Source organism: Humulus lupulus, chromosome 6, assembly GCF_963169125.1.
Source record: "Humulus lupulus chromosome 6, drHumLupu1.1, whole genome shotgun sequence".
NCBI classification, from domain to species: domain Eukaryota; kingdom Viridiplantae; phylum Streptophyta; class Magnoliopsida; order Rosales; family Cannabaceae; genus Humulus; species Humulus lupulus.
In genome coordinates, this window is record NC_084798.1 from 201503952 (window position 1) to 201528171 (window position 24220).

The 24220-nt window shown below is 37.4% G+C and overlaps 1 long non-coding RNA gene across 3 annotated transcripts in view; it reads right to left on the reverse strand.

The window, feature by feature from the left end:
* Positions 1-2179: 2179 nt before the first annotated feature.
* LOC133782972 (uncharacterized) overlaps positions 2180-24220 on the reverse strand; it is a 50560-nt gene continuing 28519 nt past the window's right edge. Inside the window, exons 3-16 of one of the 3 annotated variants that reach the window (XR_009870747.1) lie at positions 11581-11687; positions 9402-9652; positions 9108-9325; positions 8943-9029; positions 8742-8852; positions 8536-8648; positions 7963-8453; positions 7531-7877; positions 7176-7426; positions 6990-7093; positions 6729-6893; positions 6562-6650; positions 3605-3674; positions 2180-2526 (exon numbers count right to left, since the gene is read on the reverse strand). This is a non-coding gene — a long non-coding RNA (uncharacterized LOC133782972). Of the gene's footprint in view, positions 2527-3604; positions 3675-6561; positions 6651-6728; positions 6894-6989; positions 7094-7175; positions 7427-7530; positions 7878-7962; positions 8454-8535; positions 8649-8741; positions 8853-8942; positions 9030-9107; positions 9326-9401; positions 9653-9732; positions 11688-24220 lie in introns of all 3 variants that reach the window. The other 2 variants (XR_009870745.1, XR_009870746.1) reach the window with 2 other exon arrangements.

Genomic DNA, 24220 nt, shown 5'->3' on the forward strand with positions numbered 1-24220 from the left:
CATACATAAGTTTGGGCCCATCAAGATGTGTAACTCTTCGTCATGTGGAGACTTCACCTTCTGCAAAAGTATTGTGTGCATCAATGCCCCCGAGAACAAAAAAGCAAGGGTTATGAAAAATGGTCCAAAAATAGGCTCCTTCACTCTCTCCAACAACCCATGCTCGTCAAACCTTTTCTTCAATTTTGGTTAACCTCTCGGAACCCCTATAGGTGATATGACCGACACAATGATCCTCTATGGGGATCTCAAGCGGCGGGATACGTTTGGGTGACATCTACAAAATATCTAAAAAAGAGAGAATTAAGTAAAATTACAAAAATATACAGTTCATCGAATTTCCTTCGAAACATCATCGATTTGGTAGTACAACAATAAACAAAAATCAACCTATATGCATAAGTATCGAAATACCATCGAAATAGCATCGTTACTCATGTTTCCAAAAAACAAACCAAATATTGATATGCCATCAAAATAGCATCGAATCGCTTTCAAATAGATAACAAGTATATACCATTGACTCCCCATCGAAATATCATTTATACATCATCATCCAAATATATGGCATCGGAAAACCATCGACATGGCATCGAAATAGCATCGAGTTTATTATATTTAGTAAAAGAGAACTAAAACTAAGAAAGCATCGATGCACCATCGAAATAGCATCGATGTACATTTAACAAATAAAAAACTAATAATACCATCGAATCGAAATTGAAATTGCATCGATTTTAAACAAATGAAAACTAAAACTAATCAAGCATCGAAACCCTATCGAAATAGCATCGCAACCCTATCGATTTACCATCGTCAATATTTATTGATGCATCGATTATACAATCAACAATACACATATTCACTTAATGTCATCAAATCACCATTGATTGAGCATCGAAATGGCATCGAATGAACATCAACCGACCAAAAAACTTCAGAGAATTTAAACCCATTATTTCAAAATAATGCAGATAGAATCAAACCTATTTTTAAGCAATATTTTTGCAAAATAGAGATTAAATATTTAAATTTCATAACTACATTACACCATATTCAATGTCATGATTCAAATTTTTTTAAAAAAAAAGAGGTTACCATTAACGTTGACAGAAAAGATGGTGGTTGAGAGAAATGTGTGAGCATGAGAGAGAAAGAGAGTTCTGAGTGAGAGAGAGGGAAAGAGAGGGTGAGAGAAAGAGAGACATTAACGCGAGAGAGAGAGAGAGTTCCGACTGAGAGAGAGAGGAAGTGGTTTGAATGCCAAGGGTATTATTGGACAAAAAAATTAAAAGTGTCATATATTTGGGATAGTAAGTTATGGAGGCATTATTAAAAATTTTACTATATTTTAAAGGGTACATACCCTAAAATTCCCCTACATTTATGGAGTATTTTTTTTGTCTCTATCAAGATATATGTTTTTATTGCGACATGTGTTTAAAAGGACTCACAAGAAGTACACGTATGTCCACCTTTTTCTATTTCTTTTGTTAAATAGATACATAGCCATAAACTCATTCAAGAATAGTATAATGAAAAAATTAATTATAAAATTGAAACAAAATATATTAATAAATTCACGTAAGTTTATCCAATATATAAAAGGTATAAGTGCATCACACCTCTAGATAAATTTTATTTCTTTAACATATCACAATTATTGAATATGCCAAGTGATATATATTTACACTAATAGTACGTCTACTAAATAATAATCAGAATCTGAATAAATCTATAGTGAAAATAGGAGTAAAATATAGAAAAATCAAAATCATTATTCTATTAAGTTGTTTACTAAAAAAAATGAAAATTATTTTATATGGATTGCAAAATCAATAGATGAAATCGGAATGCTGTAATTATAAAATATTACACATAAATAAAATAAAATTAGACTTACGTACTAAGTTTAATTAAATAATATTGTTAATAAAAAGAATCATGAATATAGATATTAAATAAAATGATAGTTAGACAAATATTTGTAGGGTAAAAATCTCTTTTCATTTTTAAATAAAAAAAGTTTTCACCGTAATCCCATTTTGTTATACTCAATTTTCAAGATGAATACGATTAGCTAGCGAAATATGTGAAATAAGATAGGAAGAAAGGAAATTATGAATTAAATTCCCCAGAATAAATGGTAGTGAATAATAATAATGACAAAATGCATTAGTTCGGTGTAAAGCGCCCTATTTTATTACTTTGTAAAAACGTCTCTCATCTTATAAATAATTAAAAAAATACTACTTAAAAAGATAAATTCAGCGACGCTTGATAAAACATGCAAGTTTGGGCCTAATAATTTAAACTAAAAATAAAGTGTTCATATGCAATGTTTAAAGAAAATAAAAAGTTTGAGTCCCACTGGTAAATTTAAAAATAATGTCCATAACATAGTTCTTTAAAACTCGGCGCTTATGTTGATCATTTATTCATTCATAGAAAACCCTCATGCCATACACACTCAGACGTCGGAATTCCCCACATCACATCGTGTGCAAGAGAAACCATATTTATTACCTGAAAGGGGGAAGTAAGGGGGTGAGCTAAAAGTCCAGTAAGGAAGTACAACAAAATAAAAAATAAGGCAAGAAAGACATGTATAACATAATAGAACAATTCATAACGTCATCATACTTATATCTCATATTCAAAATGAAACATAGTCATACATCCCATTCATTCAATCATAAGCATACTCTTTGTGATCATTACACCTCTATTGTCCATGTCACATCTTGAGGTAACCAGTATAACTGGGTTGGTAAAACCTCCTCTATGAGGTAAATAGGATCTCAGGTCCTTGAATAATCTCGACGCGTCCGTCCTCTGAGTTACGTCATATCCTTAGTAACTCATTTGTTGTGTTGCGTTTAGCACGATAGCAACCATCTCTTTTCATTCATCATACAAACACATATAATCCAGTTCACATCAAAGAAAGAAAATACATGTTTCATCATACTTATCATAACATTTCAAGACAGAAATTCCATTTTCCATAGCACATACACTAAAACAATATAATGGTTTTATGACTTTATTTGGGAGACATTAAAAGTCTACAATGTCTCCCGCGGGGGGAGACATCGTAGGTGGAGACATTGTAAGTGCACATCTCACGTCTCACAATGAGAGAGATGAGAGACATTCCACGTCTCCCAGTGGGAGAGGTTGAAAGGTGTCCAAAAACGTGGACTTTCAACCTCTCCTATTGGGAGATGTTGGATGTCTTTCACCTCTCCTAGTGGGAGACATTGAAAGTCCACCATTTTAAAACAAATAATTACATTAATTTATAATTAATATTAAATTCATTTGATTTAATAATTAATTAGAATAAATTTATTTAATAATTAATATAAATTTAAATTGATTTAATAATTAATTAAAATGAATTTGATTTAATAATTAATTAAATTAAAATTGATATAATTAATAAATTTAAAATGATATAATTAATAAAATCAAATTGTAAATCTTCATTATAGAAAATTTAGATTATTTTACATGATAAGCAATATTTGTTAGACATATGCAAAATTAACAATTATTGCACTATATATGAAGAAAGCAGTAAAAAGTAAGAAAACCTAACAATGAGGTCGGTAACTTTGGATTATCGGTAACACATATGTCGCCCATTCTGTATATGACGTACTTGTTAGCTGCAAAAAAAAAATAAAGTAGAATATATTAATTAATTATTTGATTACATTTATATATATGGTTTGAAAAATAATTTGTAAATTTTAATTAATAATACTATTCTCATGTAATGTCTTAAACTCGCATATTCAATCAAATCCTTCAACATCCTCATTATGTAGCAGTCATATATTCTCCTATGTCTATGAAAAATAAAAGAAACGACACTAAATAAGCACATGATAGAGTTGGATGTCTATACTAAGCTAATTGTTTGTAATCTTAGATAAAATCGGGTAGCATTTCCCCTATAATAGTGCCCTAACCATCTGAATGTGAATAATAAAACAAACAGTTCAAACAACATACAATAAGTTTCTTCCTCATAGCACCGCAGCACACAACCAAAATTCTCAAAACCTACTTCACTAAAACACATAAAGTTCTCAACATTCCATTATCACTGCAGCACACAATTTTAATCTCAGAACCTACTTCACTATGGATGAATATTTAAGATATTAAAACTCCTCTAACATTTGTTTAATAATATTAAAAGTAGAAGTAAGAGAATATATATGTAACTCTTGCAATTAATAATCCATGCTAGCAAAATTACTTCACTTAGCAATCCACTCTGCTATTAAATCAAAAACTAAAAAAATTAAATTAATAAATAATATATAAAATATCACTAAATATCTAACAATATATAACTTATTCTTGTAATTTTAGACACTTAATTACCTCTTTGAGGCAAAAAAATACCCTAAAATATCACTCCAACAAAACCACAACCTACAAAATTAATTTAATTAATATATAAAAGATTACTAAACAAATATCACTAAACAATTTCCAATGAGCCACTAATTAACCATATATAGAGCTTAGACTTAAAAATTCTAACAGCTAAGTCACTAAAAACTCAATACACATAACTTTTCATATATCTCTAATTTCACTACTACAAAAAATGCTTTTTAGGACTCGCGGCATGCGAGCCCTCTATTTGAGAGCCTTAAAAACTGAAATTTTTAGGACTCGCAGTTTTTGAGTCCTAAACGAATGTTTTTATGACTCGCAAAAGAATGTTTTTAGAACTCGCATTGCGAGCCCTAAAAGAATGGTTAGAGTAAGTGGCGGCGCCACCACTCCACGGTGGCCATTGGGTCTAATTTTTTAGTGGGTTTTGAAGCCCAAGAGGGAATTCGTGATTTTTTAAAATTCAAACTTTTAGGACACACATAAGTTTTTAGGGCTTGCACCGCGTGTCCTAAAAAAATTCTTTAAGGACTCGCAACGAGTGTCCTAAAAATTCCAGGAGGTGTTTGTTAAAAAAACATTCAAACTTTTAGGATACACATAGTTTTTAGGACTCACTCCTCGAGCCGTAAAAGATGTGAGTCCTAAAAAGCCCAGGAGGTGTTTGTTAAAAAAAAATTCAAACTTTTAGGACACACATAGTTTTTAGGACTCGTGTAGTCCAGAGCTATTTTTAGGACTTGTATCTAGGTGAGTGTCCTAAAAAAGTATCCTGAAATAGTGTTTTTGTAGTAGTGTTTTTCTAATTATTTAAAAAAATTATTTTAACAATACTATATATAATCAACCTAGCTACAATGTCAATAAAAAAAAATTAAAAAATATATATATAATATACATAATTTTTAAATTAAAAACTAATAAAAATTAAAAAAAAAGCATAAACATATAATCAAATCTATACACAATGTGAAATGTAAAATTAAAATTAAAATTATTTTCTATATCATCAACAAAGTTATTTTCTTAGAAACCCACTCAAAATTTCCAAATAATCAAAACAAATAAAGAAAATATCACTAAATGTCATTTTAACAATAATTTATACTTATAATTTTGAAAACTTACCTTAAATGTGTGCTTGAAATATAAATTTTGAGTCAAAATATCAAGTTCCCACCCACACCTCCTATATTCTCCAAGAAATCCTAAAAAATATAATGAAAAAACTCATAATTATAAAAAAAAATAACACAAAATCGCATATAAATACCTTCTTAATACAAAACCTATATATTTTCTCAAGAAAATTTACCTCAAAACTTGAAAATGGAGAGATTTTCGTAGGTTTTGAACCCTAAAAATTGCCAGAATTCCGCCCCAATTCGCCTCTGCCCACCTCTGTGTATCGCACCTCTAGAAGAGAAGAGGTCGAGGGTAATAGCCAAGGAATACTTCCAACGTCTCCCATTGGGAGATGTGGCACGTGTCCCACGTATCCCAGTGGGAGACGTCCCACGTGTCCTACGTCTCCCTATGGGAGACCTCAAGAAGAAAAAAGAGCTTTTACTTCGGTTTTTAAGTTGGAGTTACTTCGGCTTTCGCTAAAATTCGCAACCGCAGTAGTTCAAAGCGAAGTAAAAAGTACTTAAAAACCGAAGTGGGGATTCTACTTCGGTTTTTACATAATAACCGAAGTAGAAAGTGGGGTATGCTTCCTTGCTGGGCACTTTCTACTTTGGTTATTATGTAAAAAGCGAGGTAGAACCCTCACTTTCTACTTTGGTTTTTACATAATAACCAAAGTAGAAAGCCCCCCCCCCCCCCCCCCCCCCCTTTTTAATAATTATTTTTTATTATTTTTAAATGACTCAATTCTATTTTTATATATAGATATATATTTTTTGCCCTAATTTTTTTTAAATGGTATAATTATATGAATTTATAGTTATATATATTTTTACAATTGGAATTGGTCATGAATTTTTTTGAATGAAAATATGTTAACTTTCATTAATTAGAAATGTCATACGTAAGCATATAAAACACAAATACTTAAGTAAGATAGCTAGCCTTAACATTAATACATTTACATAAAACTAAACTCAGAACTAAACGAACTCATAAACAAAATAGACTTACTAATAAATGTATGTCATCAATCGACCTAACCATTCGTCTTAAATTGGCAAGAGGTCTGCAATCTCATAATATTGCTTCTTCCCATCAAACTGTAAAATTAATAAATAACAACATTGATTATTTTATAGATTATCGATACCAAAATAAGTTATAAAAAATAAACTTACTTTTCTTTTAAGGTTTCTATTGTATTTGATGCCCGTACAAGATCTCTAATGTACTTCAACACATAAAAACCACATTCATGACTTTGTGGTTGTTTTGGACATGCAACATTGAATATCTTTGTAGGATTGCCAAGTAATTCATTGGAAGAAGCCTTATAATATGCACTATTTAAAAATAAAAATAACAAAAAATTATTAAAATGCAGTAACATGTAATAATTGTTGCGTATTAAGAAATATTTTTTAAAATTTAAAACTTACCTTGTATCATTGAATCAATTTCTTCAGGACGTTTGTGTGCTTTCAGTGTATCCAAGAACACGATTTTCCCTTTTGGCATAGCAATCACCAACATCCAATGTTCCCTAAAATAATAAGCGTGTTAAATAAAATAATTAAAATTTTAATATGAATAATCAAATAATAAAAGTTTATAATATTTCTTACCGTATGTTCCAAGGTATAAAGTATAGTTGACCAACTCTATTCATGGTCATCAACCAATTTTCCAAGTCAATGGTTGATCGTTCTACATCGTTAGCATTATTAATGCTAAGATGCTCAGTGTCAAAAAACTTGTAAAAGATACGTTGATTTGGAAATAGGGACTCTCAAATGCATCTGCAAAATTTTCTTAAGTGCTATATATTTTTGAAAATTTTTGGCCGAGTTTCCCCTATAAATAGGACTACCCAAACCTGTAAACATTCAATTTACTATGAAAATATGCAACAGATCACATAGCATTACTCATAACCATTCTAAATTTCATATCATTCCAAAGAATTAGTTGAAGGGATACCTTAGTCCGAATATCATTGCTGAGCCTCCAATCATATGTAAAGTAGCAACTTGTTCCACATCCTCTGAAGTTATAAATATTAACTCGCGATTCATGAATGATGGGTCCACTAGAATTGAGACTACTTTGTTTAATCCTTTAACTCTGCAAAATTCTCTCACCATAAACTGAAGGTTAACATGGATGCGATTCATGATGTGATCGGAAAATGGTTGGCCTTCTATTAGAGTGTTTTCTGGATTGACATGGGATCTAGCTGATGACAAATGTGGGCTAGTGGTAGAATTACGGTTCGACTTGTCCTTGGATGGGCTTTTTGACATAGGAGGTCTCTTTTTTAGAGGACCCTACGCAACATCAAGTAAAAAGAATATTAAAATAATGGGCCAACAAATATTTTAATAGGTAACAAATTAAATAATTCTTTTATACCTAATTAGTCATAATTAAATCTTTTGGCCAAGGAATGAAAATGTCATAGGTATCCCGAACATAGCGTATCTCCCCAACAAAACATGGGATTTCAGCATCCTCTTGTAACATTTTGGTGACTCGCACCCTCGCGTATTCGTCTATCAGTTGAACACCATGAATAGTTAGTGGACCCACACTATCATTGATAACACCCTCTGCCACCACATTATGAATATTATCTTAACAAAGTAACACATTAGTTGTAAATTGTGGAGGCACGTCATCCTGCATGTACGGTGTGTGATATTCTTTGTCATTCTGCTTGTCATCGTTGTCGTGTTCATCCATATCCTCTATCTCATCTGCTTGTTTAGCTCTTTCCTCCTCTAAAGCTTTAATTTCTGCTTTGAGCCTCGCAATTTCTGCATCTTTCTTACTAACAACATCAACCATTTCTTTTGCTATTTTTTTGTTTTCTTCCAAAGACGGACGAAATCTTCGCAAATGACCTACAATAATCAACCCAATTATTTAAAAACTAAAATATTGTAGAATGAAGTTAAATGCAACAAATAAAAAATAATATCATACCCAAGTGCTCTAACACGACCTGGGTGCTCATGTGTCCCTAAAGATTGTGTTAATATGTCATTTCGACCCTTTGCAATGATTTCTCCACTACTAACTTTTTCTTCCAACTCATTCTATCAAACAAACCAGTGATCGATTATATTAGTAAATTATAAGAACTTTATCATTCCTACATTACTTTAAAACACTTGCTTCAAACCACTTACAATTCTTGCTTCAATTTGTTTGTCCAAATTTGAGACAAGAACCTTCTTCTTTTCTCGTGCTCTTATCCAAACTTGGTACCGTTCTACATCTTCCACACCTAGTTCATTTTTCTACAACATACAACAATTAATTAAAGTTGGTGAGTGAAATATTCTTCATAACAGGTTGACAGTTGTAAAATAGTGATGTGAATTACTTACCAAGTCCTCTCTAACATTGGCAAGCCCTCTACGAGATGTACGATGCCTCGAAGTATATTTGAGAGCTCTTTCACGTTGTGCTTCCCCCTACATAAAATAAGTAACGGTAACTTTTTAAGCAATTATTAATACTTCAAAACTAATAAATCATATACGTAATAGTACCATAAACTCAGGAGATAAACAGTGGCTAACAAAGGTCCTCCAATCTTCAAGGTCAAGTTCTGGATATTTCTTAGGAAGGAATTGGAGTTCATCTATCAAACCCGCTTTTGCCAAAGGGTAGATGTAGTCACTAGTGGCGTTGATCTTAAAATCTCTCATCATTCTTCCCGCACATTTAATTAATTCTTTTTCCAATTTTCTGGAATGTTAAAGCCACCCTGAAATAGAAAGAAGATGATTAATTAAATACAAAGTAATTCATGAAAATGATCAATATATTAAAATATTTCTTACATATACATCCTCCCATATTCTATTCTTCAATTCTTGTGGGACTTGTCTCCAATCCTTATAATTGAGAGAGACTATTCTCCTAGTTTTAACTCCAAGGTACGATTGCATCTCGCCATACGCTTTCCCTATAGGTTGACCCTTATCATTAAATGTAATACTCTCCTTATTCCCTTAGCTTTTTTATTATTTATATTGTTCTTCTTTGTTGGGCCTCGCCTATTAGGTGTGTTCTCCTCTTCAGAATTTGTCATCTGTACATAAACAAGAATTAACATTACAATTATGACATAAATAAATACATATTTAACATAAAAATTAATACATTACTCACTGGACACATTTTCTTTTCCTTTTTCTTTTCTTGGTTGATTCACAATCTACCCATATTCTGTCTCTAATATCATTTCTAATGTATTCCCCATCATCATCATCTTCATTGAAATAATGGGTTTGCTCAACTTGATCATGTATTGGTTGTCCAACAATAAAATTATCATGGAACAAATCATCATTTTCTTCATCATTTTCATCTTCTATAAACTGCCTCTCCGGGGTTCGTAAAACAACTGACCATTTATCATCAACAGGATCAGTTATGTAAAACACTTGTTTTGCTTGGGTAGCCATGATGAAAGGATCATTTTTGTGACCTTTCTTACTTAAATCAACCAAAGTGAATCCAAGTTCATCAATTCTAACCCCAACATTTTTGTCCACCCAAGAACACTTGAGAAGGGGAATTTGAAATAAGGAATAATCAAGCTCTCATATTTCTTCAACAACCCCATAAAATGTCATAGTACCAACTACTGGATTATTGTCTTTTGCACTAGCGAAATGCATTGCTTCTGCAACAATACTTACTCCACTATTTTGAACCATTCGAGCATCATCTCTTGACTTTGTGTGAAATTTTTTTCCTCCAAAAATGTAAGCATGGTGCTTTATTACATGAACACTTGCTTCAAATGATATGCGTTTTAACTCTGTTGACACTCCATGGTTTTCTTCTCCCAACCTTGCTAGAATAATATTTTTCAACCATCGACTAAATGTTTTATGATCCTCATCTATGATCCATTTCTATTTATTTTTAACCTTGTTTGGAATCATTGATTGTAATAACTCTATGTGCTCACTACAAATACAAAGTACAACATTAAAATTTCAATTTTACATAAAAATGAGCATAATGTTTATTAAATTTATAACTTACGTTGTATATGGTTGAACCTCAGGATTGTTTTCCAACACAACTAAATGAGCTTGATCTAATTCTACACGAGATATGATCACTACTATTCCTTTCCCTCATAATCCTCTATCAACTCCATCTGAGTTATTTCGTGGTTTGATAATTCCGATTGTGTCGAATCCAACCATGTACTCTGAATAAAATTCCACAGCTTCTTCTCCTAAATAACACTCAACCATACAAGCTTCATGGCGATGGTGATTGCGTACATATCCCTTCAACACATTCCTATTCCTTTCAAATGGATACATCCATCTCGCCCAAACTGGCCCACACAACTTAGCTTCTCTTACTAAATGGACCATCAAATGTATCATGATTTAAAAAAAGATGGTGGAAAATATTTTATAAGCTTGCATAAAGTTTCAACTACTTCATCATGCAATGCACTCAACTTCTTCATTTCCAATTCTTTTCTGGATAGTTGATTAAAGAACATGCACACACTTGTCACACTATCTCGAACTCATTTTGGTAAAACTGACCAAATGGCAATTACAAGTAATTGTTGCATTTATATATGACAATCATGTGATTTCATTCCAATTAACTTCAAATCTTGCATAGACACCAAGTTTCGAACATTCGATGAATAACCATCAGGCACGTTCATCTCTGCCAATGATTTACATATGGCTTGCTTCTCTTCTTTAGACAATGTAAAACAAGCAGGAGGCATGTAACGCCCTACTACCTTAGAGTCGTTACTAAGTGAGTTTAAAATGTGCATTTAACTTGCTAATAAAGAATTTAGGTCAAAAGTGTAACTAAACTGTATTAAAATCACATAATTTGAAAATGTAGTCATTCATTGAAAATTATAAAACGTTTAACATTCAGGATCCCGAAATACTGTTTATAAATATTTACAACTCAAAATATGATTAAAGTTGACTACACGACAAAATAAGATTTAGAACAAACCATCTCCCAAAAATACCCTTGGTCGTGGCAGCAAGGCAGACCAGACATGTACGCGTCGCTTCACGCTCTCCGTACTCATGGTTGGTAGATTTTCCCCTTGCCCTTACCTGCACCACAGAGCACCCGTGAGCCGAATCCCAGCAAGAAAACTCCACAAAAATAAATAACATATGCATATCAATCATTCAGCATATAAAAAATCCGCCAACAGGCTAAACACATATGGCCATGCCGTCCCAGGCACTTTACCAGCCCTAGGTTCGCGGTCTGCACCATGAGGATATCCCAGGTATCCTTTAGGGTCTAACCCTGGAAACTCGCACTCCGCATGCTAAACGCTGCTCCTGGCCCCTTGCCGTTCATTCACATATATGCACACATAGCATAATTAAACAAATACTAAAAAATGTATTAACATAATCAATGGGGCTACACCCTGCACACAATCATATAGGGTCGTGCCCTGCAACACAACTATGGGGCCTCGCCCTGCTTTACAGGTACAACAGTTTTCTTACCTGTATCCTGAGCTTCTTGAGCACCGAAATTCCGAGCACAGTCCTCTAACCCGAGCCTCGTTGAAAACCTACTCACAACACATACATAGCACTCTCATTACAAATGAATTCATAATCATCTCCCATAACCAATCTCATGCTCTCGGGAACTCCCGTTTCCCAACACAAGGTAGCGAAAGCGTCCCCCGAGCCCCCTGAGCCAAAACCCTAAAAACACAAAATCTTGTCTCCTGGAATTGTCCTAGGGCCACATCACAACCTTATAGGGGCCGCGGCACCCAAAATGGTCCCCATATTCTTATTCAACCTAGCGCTGCAGCACGGAAGAACAGAGCCGCGACGCTTATACGCAAACCTAGAAAACTGGGTTTTTCCCAACATTTTTCCCTAGCCAAACCTCTTCCAAATCAATACCAAGGTACAAGAAAGTCCCAATTCGACCCCTAACCCCAAATAACAATATGGCAACTAAGAAATAACGGCAACAAACCCCAAACACACAATCAAACCCAAGAATCACCTAGTGGTTTAAAACTTTACAAAACATAAACAAAAAACCAGAAAACTTAAACCACACAAGCAAATAACTTCAGAGATGCATGGAACCCTTACCTCAAGTAGAAATTCATCCCTGAGCTTCTTTCATATTCAATTCTAAGCTCAAATCCACTAATCCCAAGATTCCACAAATCAAAACACATATTAGCTCCCAACCTTAACATTTCTCAGTAGAATTCAATCAAGAAACTGAATTAGAACTTACCTTTGAACCTAGGTAAGTCTCCCAAGTCCTAGCCTCGAATCCCTTGAATTTCTAGCCTAAAATCCTTCAAAATCAACCACCTTAGAGAAGGAGAGGAAGAGCATCGAATGGGAGAGAGAGAGTGTGAGAAGTTGGTTCACTTTTCCTTCCTATGCTTTGTCTAAGTGTTCTAGTATTCCCCAGCCCTCAACTGAGTATATCCAACAACCAAAATGTCTCAATTGCCCCTTAAGTTAACCTAAGTCCTCATATATCACCAAGGGTAGTTTATTCTTTTAACACATCCCGCTAAGTCCTTGAGTATACCTAAAAATCCCCGTTAATCCAAACATACCAAATTATCAATAAGCTACTAACCATTACCCAATAATTCCCGAACACAAGTTATATTCCCAAAATACCCCTAGGCTCTTCCCGAGCTGTGTATTTGACCCCGTTGTGACTTTCTAGCTAAACCGCTCCCTAGGACCGTCTCGGATCATGAACCACAAATATATCACCACTCACACATGGTATCAATCACAATATACATGAATATTTCATTCATGCCCTCAACGGGATAAAATTAAAAATGCGCCCCTAACAACCAAATGGGGCCCACATGCATATTTAATTCACCTAAACATGCATTTCTAATCACATATTTATCAAATTCACATATTAACAAAATAAACCACTTATTGTCCTCCAGGCACGCTAATCAAGGCCCTAAGCCTTATTAGCAAATTTGGGTCGCAACAACTATCCCCTCCTTACAAAAATTTCATCCTCGAAATTATCTGAACAACTCGAGATGCCGCTCCCGCATATCTGATTCAAGTTCCCATGCCGCCTCCTCTACCTTGATGTTCCTCCACAACACTTTCACCAAGGCGATAATCTTGCTCCGCAAGACTTTACCCTTCCGGTCGAAAATCTGAACCGGCTTCTCCTCATATGAAAAATCCTGATCTAGCTCCAAGTTCTCATAACTTAAGACGTGTGTAGAATCTGATACATACATCCGGAGCATGGACACGTGAAACACATCATGAACCCCTGACAAAGTTGGCCGCATTGTCAGCCTGTAATCTACCTCTCCAACCCGTATAGAATTTCAAAGGGGACAACAAACCTAGGGCTCAGCTTGCCCCGAACACGAAACCGTTTCACTCCTCTCAAAGGTCAAACCCTAAGAAACACATGGTCATCGACCTGAAATTCTATACTCCTGCGTTTCAAGTCCGAGTAACTCTTCTGGCGACTCTGGGAGGCGAGCATTCAAGCTCTAATCTTTTCAATCGCCTCATTGGTCCTCTGAACCATCTCAGGACCTAAGTACCTTCTCTCACCCATCTCATCCCAATGGATAGGTGATCTACACTTCCTTCAGCATAACATCTTGTACGGAGCCACTCCGATAGTCGCCTGATAACTGTTGTTGTACGAGAACCCAATCAAAGGGAGATACTTACTCCAAGATCCCCCAAAATCTAGCACATAGGCTCATAGCATATCTTCCAGTATCTGAATCGTTTTCTCAGACTGTCCATCTGTCTAAGGATGATAAGCGGTACTAAAGCGCAACCGTGTGCCCATAGCTTTCTACAGGCTCATCCAAAACTTGGAGGTGAAGGTGGGGTCCCTGTCGGATACTATCGACCTCGAAGCCCCATGAAGTCAAACAATTTCCTTCACAAATAACTCGGCATACTGCTCCACAGTATAAGTCATCCTAACAAGTAAAAGTGGGCGGACTTGGTATACTTATCCACGATCACCCACACCGAATCATGATGTCCCACAGTATTCGGCAAACCAACCACGAAGTTCATGGTGATATTGTCACGCCCCGGCTGCCCCGGGACACGCAACGGTGATCAATGAACCAAAAATTTGACTCGTTGCCCGAGTCCTTTGGTTAAAAACGTGCTTCTAATGTCATTAATAGGTTAAGGTGAAAATCAATAAAAAGGAAAGGATATATTTTATTAAAAACTGTTCATGGGCCCACCAGAACATTTAGAAGTTATTTACATCTCAAAATGGCCATTACTATTTAAAATTTACAACCCGCCGACCTAAGCGACAAAAGTTAGGATAAACCCCCTAGTTCCTCTGAGAACTCCTTGGCCGTGGTGATCAAGCGGCCGCATATGTACACAATGTCACCTCAGCTCTCCACTCAAGGTTGGGTGAGCTTTTCTTTCCCTTTACCTGCACCACATAGCACCCATGAGCCAAAGCCCAGCAAGAAAACACATATTGCAAGTAAACAATATCAGATGATGTAATCACATCACACAGAGCTTATAGCTCTAAACTAATGAGTGACTGTTGGATAAGTCTCTAGTCATCAGATGAACAGGTGACTAATGAGTCACAATCTGGACAGGTGACTAATGAGCCACACACTTTGGACAGGTAACTAATGAGTCATGCTCTGGTTAGGTGACTAATGAGCCACGCTCGGGATAGGTGACTAGTGAGCCACGCTCTGGATAGGTGACTAATGAGCCACGCTCTGGATAAGTGACTAATGAGCCACGCTCTGGATAGGTGACTAATGAGCCACACTCTGGAGGTCCCATACCCTCCTAGCCATGTGACCTGTGGCTCACCTTAGCCTTTTCCAGCTCTGGCTCTAGATTTCTAACCTTGGGATACACAAGCACTTATTAATATTCATCGAACTTGAGGTCGGTCCAGCATTAATGCTCAATTGAGTCATTCAATGCAGATGTCGATTAGATCTAATCTTTGTTGGTTTGCATTAAACATACTAAAACCATCCTTGACTTATGAGTCAATGCCCTGACTAATGAGTCAGTGCCATTCACAAGTAAGCAATGCTACCAGTATATATCATAGATCAAATATATAAACATGGGCATTCATCATGCTTACTTAACAGTTGCTAGCATAATAATGATCATGCACAAACACAGAGACTCAAGCTCTGAACAGTTTCATAGTCAATATTCATGGCATGCCCTAATGATATCTTTATGCAAATAAGCAAGCTTGCTAAGTATTCAATATGCTATCAATGTCCACATTTAACCATCCAAAATGCATCAAAATATAACAATGCATGTCTCATTTGGGGGTGTAGTTTCTTACTCTGTTTTCTTACCTCAGATTCGAGCTAGAATGAGTAAAAGAATGACCCTTGAGAACGATCTGACTTTAAGTCCTTAAGCAGTCACCTAATCATAACCAAATAAAGAATACCATCAATAAAATGAACATCATAGGTTTTCAAAATAATATCTAGCCTTCAGGAGATCAATCCAAACTAATCCAAGTAGTAGGAACAATCCGAGGCCTAAAACTATGTTCCCGGGGTCAAAACATGCAAACGGGGTGAAAACTGACCAAGGGCTGCGGCCCTGACACCTTGGGCCGCGGTCCCCAACACATCCTGAAGCAAGGGCCGCAGCGCCCATCATCAAGGGTCGCGGGGCCCAGCTAGTGCAAATATCAGGGAGCTTCTTCATCGAACAAGGGTCGCGGCCCCCAACCCTGGGCCATTCCCAAACACATTTTCAACATCCCAAAGCCTCCAAAATCATACCTAAAACATTCCCCAATCATCAAATCAAAGTTCCCAAGCTTCCCAAAGGTCCAAAACCATCAAAACCGAAGGTTCAATCGAACCAAAAACTCAACGATTCACAAAGTCTAATTCAAAGCTTATAAACTCTAAAAACTCAAAACTTTAAACTTCGATTGCCTTCGACTGGGTTGTTTTCTGTCAAATCCTTCGATTAAGAAGCTTCTAATCTTTCCTAGGATCGCTATGCCTCGATCCACACTCGATTCTGACTCCTAGAACTCGAGATTTCTTCGAAAATGCTTCAGATGGAAAAAATGAACTAACGAAGGAGAACGAGAGGTTTTCTAACGTACGTTCTATCTGACAAGCTACTTCAAGCTTAAGTAACCTCAAATAAAACCTAGTGCTCGGGACCCCGAAAACACCCCCGAGGATAATATAGTCAAAACCTCCAAAATTTCCTCCTGATCTCAAATACTCCCAATTTATCATCAAATAAACATTCTTATTACCCCATAATTGACCCCGTTATGACAAAACCGCCAATCCATTATATGAGACCGTCTCATTCCAACTAGCTCAAATATATCTCCATAATGATGGAATCTCATTCATAATTCACAATTCGCACCCAAATACTCAATTATGCCCTAAACGGGCCAAATTGCCAAAACAATTCAATTAACAAATGTGGACCCACATGCATGAATATAACATTATATTATGATATAATTCACATAAACATGCACATAATCATTTAATAGCATAATTAAAAAACTATGGCCCTCCCGGCCTACTAATCTCGCCATTAAACCACATCGGAGAATTCGGGGCATTACGACTATCCCCTCCTTACAGAAATTTCGTCCTCGAAATTTACTGAACAGCTCGGGATACTGATTCTGCATGTCTGACTCCGTCTCCCATGTCACTTCCTCGACCTTGCTGTTCCTCCACAATACCTTAACCAAAGATATTGTCTTATTCCTGAGGACCTTATCTTTTCTGTCAAGAATCTGGATTGGCTGCTCCTCAAAGGAGAGATCTGCCTCAAGCGCCAGATCTTCGTAACTCAAAATATGATTAACATCAGGCACATACCTCCGAAGAGCTGAAACATGAAATACATTATGCACGACCGACAATGCCAGTGGCAAAGCCAACCTGTAAGCCACTTGACCAATCCTCTCCAGGATCTCAAATAGACCTACATATCTAGGGCTCAGCTTGCCCTTCTTCCCAAATCTTCTCACCCCTTTCCATGGCGAGACTCTGAGGAAAACATAGTCTCCTACCTAGAACTCCACGTTCCTGCGTTTGGGATCTGCATAGCTCTTCTATCTACTTTGAGAAGTAAGCATTCTAGCTCTAATCTTCTCAATAGCATCACTGGTCCTCTGAACTGCCACAGGACCCAAGTATCTCCTTTCACCTGTCTCATCCCAATGAATGGGAGATCTACATTTCCTACCATACATCATCTCATAGGGTGCAACTCCAATGGTAGATTGATAACTGTTGTTGTAGGAAAACTCTATCAAATGTAGATACTTACTCCAAGATCCACCAAAGTCCAATACACATGCCCATAGCATGTCTTCCAATATATGAATCATCCTCTCAGATTGTCCATCTGTCTGAGGATGATAAGCAGTACTGAACTTTAATTGTGTACCCATGGCTTTCTGTAAACTCCCCCAGAACATAGAAGTAAAAGTGGGGTCACGATCTGACACGATCGACCTAGGTGCACCATGGAGCTGCACGATCTCTTTCACATAGAGATCTGCATACTGGTCAACTGTATAAGTAGTCCTCACTAGAAGAAAGTGAGCTGATTTGGTGTAGCGATCTACTATCACCCAAATTGAATCATGTTGACTAACCGTCCTGGGTAAGCCCACCACGAAATCCATCGTGATGTCTTCCCATTTCCACTCTGGAATATCCAGAGGCTGCAGTAAACCTGCCGGCCTCTGATGCTCAACCTTGACCTGTTGACATGTCAAGCACTTAGCCACATACTCAACTACATCCCTCTTCATCCCCAGCCACCAATACAACGATCTCACATCCTGATACATCTTCGTGGTACCTGGATGCAAAGAGTAAGGTGTAGTATGAGATTCATCCAGAATCTCTCGCCTCAATGCAGTGTCTAACGGAACACATATCCGCCCCTTGTATCTCAACAATCCTAAATCAGACACTGTATAATCTCTGGATGCTCCAGCTATAACATCCTCTCTGATCTTGATCAGCTATGGATCACTCAACTGACCCTCCTTAATTCTCTCCAACAGTGTAGACTATAGCGTAATATTGGCCAACTGGCCCATCAGCAACTCTATACCAGCTCTGGTCATATCATCTGCTAACTCTCCGGCTATCAATCTCACACCATAAATCTGTCCCGGACCCTTCTGGCTTAAAGCATCAGCTACCACGTTGGCTTTTCCTGGATGATACAAAATCTCACAATCATAATCTTTTACTAACTCCAGCCAACGCCTTTGTCTCATATTCAGATCTATCTGGGTGAAGAAGTATTTTAGGCTCTTGTGGTCTGCATAAATCTCACACTTTTCTCCATAGAGATAATGTCTCCATATCTTTAATGCAAAGACCACAGCCGCCAACTCTAAATCATGAGTGGGATATCTATTTTCATACCCCTTCAACTGACGAGAGGCATAGGCAATCACCCTCTCTGACTGCATCAGAACACATCCCAAACCCTGATGAGAAGCATCACAGTAAATAACAAACTTCTCCTGACCTGTTGGAAGGCTCAGAATCGGAGTTGTAATCAATCTCTACTTCAGTTCCTGGAAGCTGTTCTCACATTTATCTGACCACACAAATTTCTGACTCTTGCGTGTCAGCTCAGTTAACGAAGTAGCAATCTTAGAGAACCCTTCCACGAAACGTCTATAATAACCTGCCAATCCAAGGAAACTTCTAACTTCAGAAGCATTCTTTGGCCTTGGCCAATCTCTGACAGCTTCAATCTTTGCCGGATCTACCTTAATCCCCTCCTTACTGACAATGTGCCCAAGAAAGGATACCTGAGATAACCAGAACTCACATTTCTTGAACTTTGCAAAAAATCTGTGTTCCCTCAGTTTCTGTAGAACCAATCTCAGGTGATACTCATGTTCTGACTCTGACTGAGAATATACCAGAATGTCATCAATAAAGACGATCACAAACTGGTCCAGAAAATCCTTGAACACTGTGTCATCATATCCATAAAAGCAGCAGGGGCATTAGTCAATCCAAATGACATAACTAAGAACTCATAATGCCCATACCTGGTTCGAAAAGCAGTCTTCGGTATATCTCCCTCCTTGACCCTCAATTGATGATAACCAAAACGAAGGTCGATCTTTGAGAATACCGTCTTGCCTTGTAACTGATCAAACAGATCATCTATCCTTGGAAAAGGATACTTGTTCTTGATTGTCAACTTATTCAGTTCTCTGTAATCAATACACATCCTCAGAGAACCATATTTCTTTACAAATAGAACTGGCGCTCCCTAAGGTGAGAAACTAGGTCTAATGAAACCTAAATCCAACAGTTCTTGCAACTGTACTTTTAACTCTTTTAACTCAGCTGGGGCCATTCTGTAAGGTGCTCTAGACACTGGCTCTGTCCCTGGTGCCAGTTCTATCACAAACTCAATCTCTCTGTGAGGTGGCAACCCTGACAAATCTTCTGGAAACACGTCCAGAAATTTACAAACAAGTCTGGTATCTTCTGGAATCACTGGCACGACCCTAGTGGTATCAACCACACTAGCTAGGAATCTGATGCAACCTCCTTGCAATAGATCCTTAGCTCTCAATGCAGAAATCATAGGAATGCGTGGTCCATGCACAGTACCAACAAACACAAAAAGATCCTCACCGTCAGGTTCAAAGGTGACCATTTTCCTTCTGCAATCAATGGTTGCCCCATACTTTGCTAACCAGTCCATACCCAATATCATATCGAAGTTAGTAATAACAAACTCTATCAAATCCACTGACAACTCTTTGCCCTCCACTGTCACTGGAAAAGATCTAACCCATCTCATGGATACTATCAATTCTCCACTGGGTCCCACAGCATAAAAATCACAGGGTCTACACAATCTATCAATGATTCTACTAGCAACAAACGAGTGTGTAGCACCTGAATCAATCAATACATTATAAAATGTTCCAGCACTAAGAATCTGACCTGTAACAACTGAAGGAGAAGCCTCAGCTTCTGCTTGTGTCAAAGCAAACACTCGAGCTAGGGCCGAGCTGTCTACTTTCTTAGGTTCTTCTTTTCTGGCTTTAGGGAAATCTTTCTTAAAATGACCTATTGCTCCACACAAAAAGCAGGCCTTTGCCCTACACTCTCCCAAATGACGCATTTTGCATCTAGGGCATTCTGGACGAGTCTTCAAAGCCTCACTCCCACCTGGAGGACCCATTGCAATACCTTGTGGTCGCCTGTCAGGACCTGGAACTGGGAAGGTATCAGGAACCTTCATCTTCTGATCATTGGGGCCTCCACCCCTACTTGAACCCACAAATGGAGGACCTGTCCTCCTGAATTCCTTTCTGGCTGCACTGTCACGCAAGATCTTGTTTTCTGTACTCTCAGCAGTGAGTGCATTCTCCACCATCTGTGCATAAGTTGTCACTCCAGCCATGGTGGTGATGCGAACATCTCGGGCTAATCTAGGTTGTAGCCCCTGAAGGAATCTCTCCCTCCTGGTCCCATGAGTGGGTACCAATTCCATGGCAAACTTTGCCAAACGATCAAATTTCAAGGCATACTCAGTCATTGATAAACTTCCCTGAAGTAGCCTGATAAATTCCTCAGCTTTCGCCGCCCTGATAGCATCATTATAATACTTCTCGTTGAATAGAGTCTGAAACTCTTCCCAAATCAGAGCATTTACATTTCTGGTCTAGGTAATAACCTCCCACCAGATTCGAGCACCTTCTCAAAACATATAAGTGGCACAGGCCACCCTCTCATTACAAGTCACCCTCATGAAATCCAGGATGGTGGTAATCATACTCATCCACTGCTCAGCCTTGGCAGGATCAGCACTACCTTCAAATACTGGAGGTTGTTGCTTCCTGAACCTTTCGTAGAGAGGCTCCCATTTATTACCAACGTCAGGCTACTGCTCAGCTGCTGGCACTAGCACAGGAGGTGCCTCTCACACACTGGCTACTGCAAGTGCTTTCTGTTGTTTCAGGAGGTGAAGCTCTTCCCCCTGTCTCAGTATTGTTGCCTGCAGATCTGCAAGTATCTGCTGCCAGTTTTCAGGAGCTGGCGGTGGAATCTGTCCTTGGTCATTCTCTTGACCTTGACTGTTATTATTTTGGCCTTGATCACTTTGGCCAGTTGTCATATCTGTCTGATCTGGATTCATTCTTTTCTTTTACACCTTGCTGAAACAATGTTCAATACGGCCAGTCAGGTAGTAATGACTAATCCTCTTGCCGCCTTACGGTCCAAGAACAAACAGATAATCACACATATATGCAAATGGATACATGATTATAGCATTTAGCACTTAACATGTATCAGATAATAACTCGCAACAAACAATAATAATGAGTATGCTCCAGCAATCTCAATACAAATTAGCACACAGTTGCTGCAAATATAATATTCAAGGCGCGGGTGAATCATAGTGTCTCATGCATACAGGTAAAGAATTTATAATGTATTTAAGCAGTAATACATATAACTACATAAATAATTACCAAACCATGAGTTGAGCTTGACTTCAGTGACGTGTGTACAATCCCAGCCAGTCTACAGGAACCCTAACCTTGGCACAGCTCTGATACCAAGTTGTCACACCCCGGCTGCCCCAGGACACGCGACTGTGATCGGTGAACCGGAAATTTGACTCGTTTCCCGAGTCCTTTGGTTAAAAATGTGCTTCTAATGTCATTAATAGGTTAAGGTGAAAATCAATAAAAAGGAAAGGATATATTTTATTAAAAATTGTTCATGGGCCCACCAAAACATTTACAAGTTATATACATCTCGAAATGGACATTACTATTTAAAATTTACAACCCGCCGACCTAAGCGGCAAAAGTTAGGGTAAACCCCCTACCAGTATATATAATAGATCAAATATATAAACATGGGCATTCATCATGCTTACTTAACAGTTGCTAGCATAATAATGATCATGCACAAACACAGAGACTCAAGCTCTGAACAGTTTCATAGTCAATATTCATGGAATGCCCTAATGATATCTTTATGCAAATGAGCAAGCTTGCTAAGTATTCAATATGCTATCAATGTCCACATTTAACCATCCAACATGCATCAAAATATAACCATGCATGTCTCATTTGGGGGTGCAGTTTCTTACTCTGTTTTCTTACCTCAGATTCGAGCTAGAATGAGTAAAAGAATGACCCTTGAGAATGATCTGACTTTAAGTCCTTAAGCGGTCACCTAATCATAACCAAATAAGGAATACCATCAATAAAATGAACATCATAGGTTTTCAAACCAATATCTAGCCTCCGGGAGATCAATTTAAACTAATCCAAGTAGTAGGAACAATCCCGAGGCCTAAAACTATGTTCCCGGGTTCAAAACATGCAAACGGGTTGAAAACTGACCAAGGGCTGCGGCCCTGACACCTTGGGTCGCGGCCCTCAGCACATCCTGAAGCAAGGGCCGCAGCGCCCATCATCAAGGGTCGCGGGGCCCAGCTAGTGCAAATATCAGGGAGCTTCTTCATCGAACAAGGGTCGCGGCCCCCAACCCTGGGCCATTCCCAAACACATTTTCAACATCCCAAAGCCTCCAAAATCATACCTAAAACATTCCCCAATCATCAAATCAAAGTTCCCAAGCTTCCCAAAGGTCCAAAACCATCAAAACCGAAGGTTCAATCGAACCAAAAACTCAACGATTCACAAAGTCTAATTCAAAGCTTATAAACTCTAAAAACTCAAAACTTTAAACTTCGATTGCCTTCGACTGGGTTGTTTTCTGTCAAATCCTTCGATTAAGAAGCTTCTAATCTTTCCTAGGATCGCTATGCCTCGATCCACACTCGATTCTGACTCCTAGAACTCGAGATTTCTTCGAAAATGCTTCGGATGGAAAAAATGAACTAACGAAGGAGAACGAGAGGTTTTCTAACGTACGTTCTATCTGACAAGCTACTTCAAGCTTAAGTAACCTCAAATAAAACCTAGTGCTCGGGACCCCGAAAACACCCCCGAGGATAATATAGTCAAAACCTCCAAAATTTCCTCCTGATCTCAAATACTCCCAATTTATCATCAAATAAACATTCTTATTACCCCATAATTGACCCCGTTATGACAAAACCGCCAATCCATTATATGAGACCGTCTCATTCCAACTAGCTCAAATATATCTCCATAATGATGGAATCTCATTCATAATTCACAATTCGCACCCAAATACTCAATTATGCCCTAAACGGGCCAAATTGCCAAAACAATTCAATTAACAAATGTGGACCCACATGCATGAATATAACATTATATTATGATATAATTCACATAAACATGCACATAATCATTTAATAGCATAATTAAAAAACTATGGCCCTCCCGGCCTACTAATCTCGCCATTAAACCACATCGGAGAATTCGGGGCATTACAGATATCGTCCCACTTCCACTCTGGGATCCCTAGAGGCTGTAATAACTCTGCTGGCCTCTGATGTTTAGCCTTTACTTGCTGACACGTTAAGCACTTAGCCACATAATCCACCACGTCCCTCTTCATTCCCGACCACCAATACAAGGTTCTCAA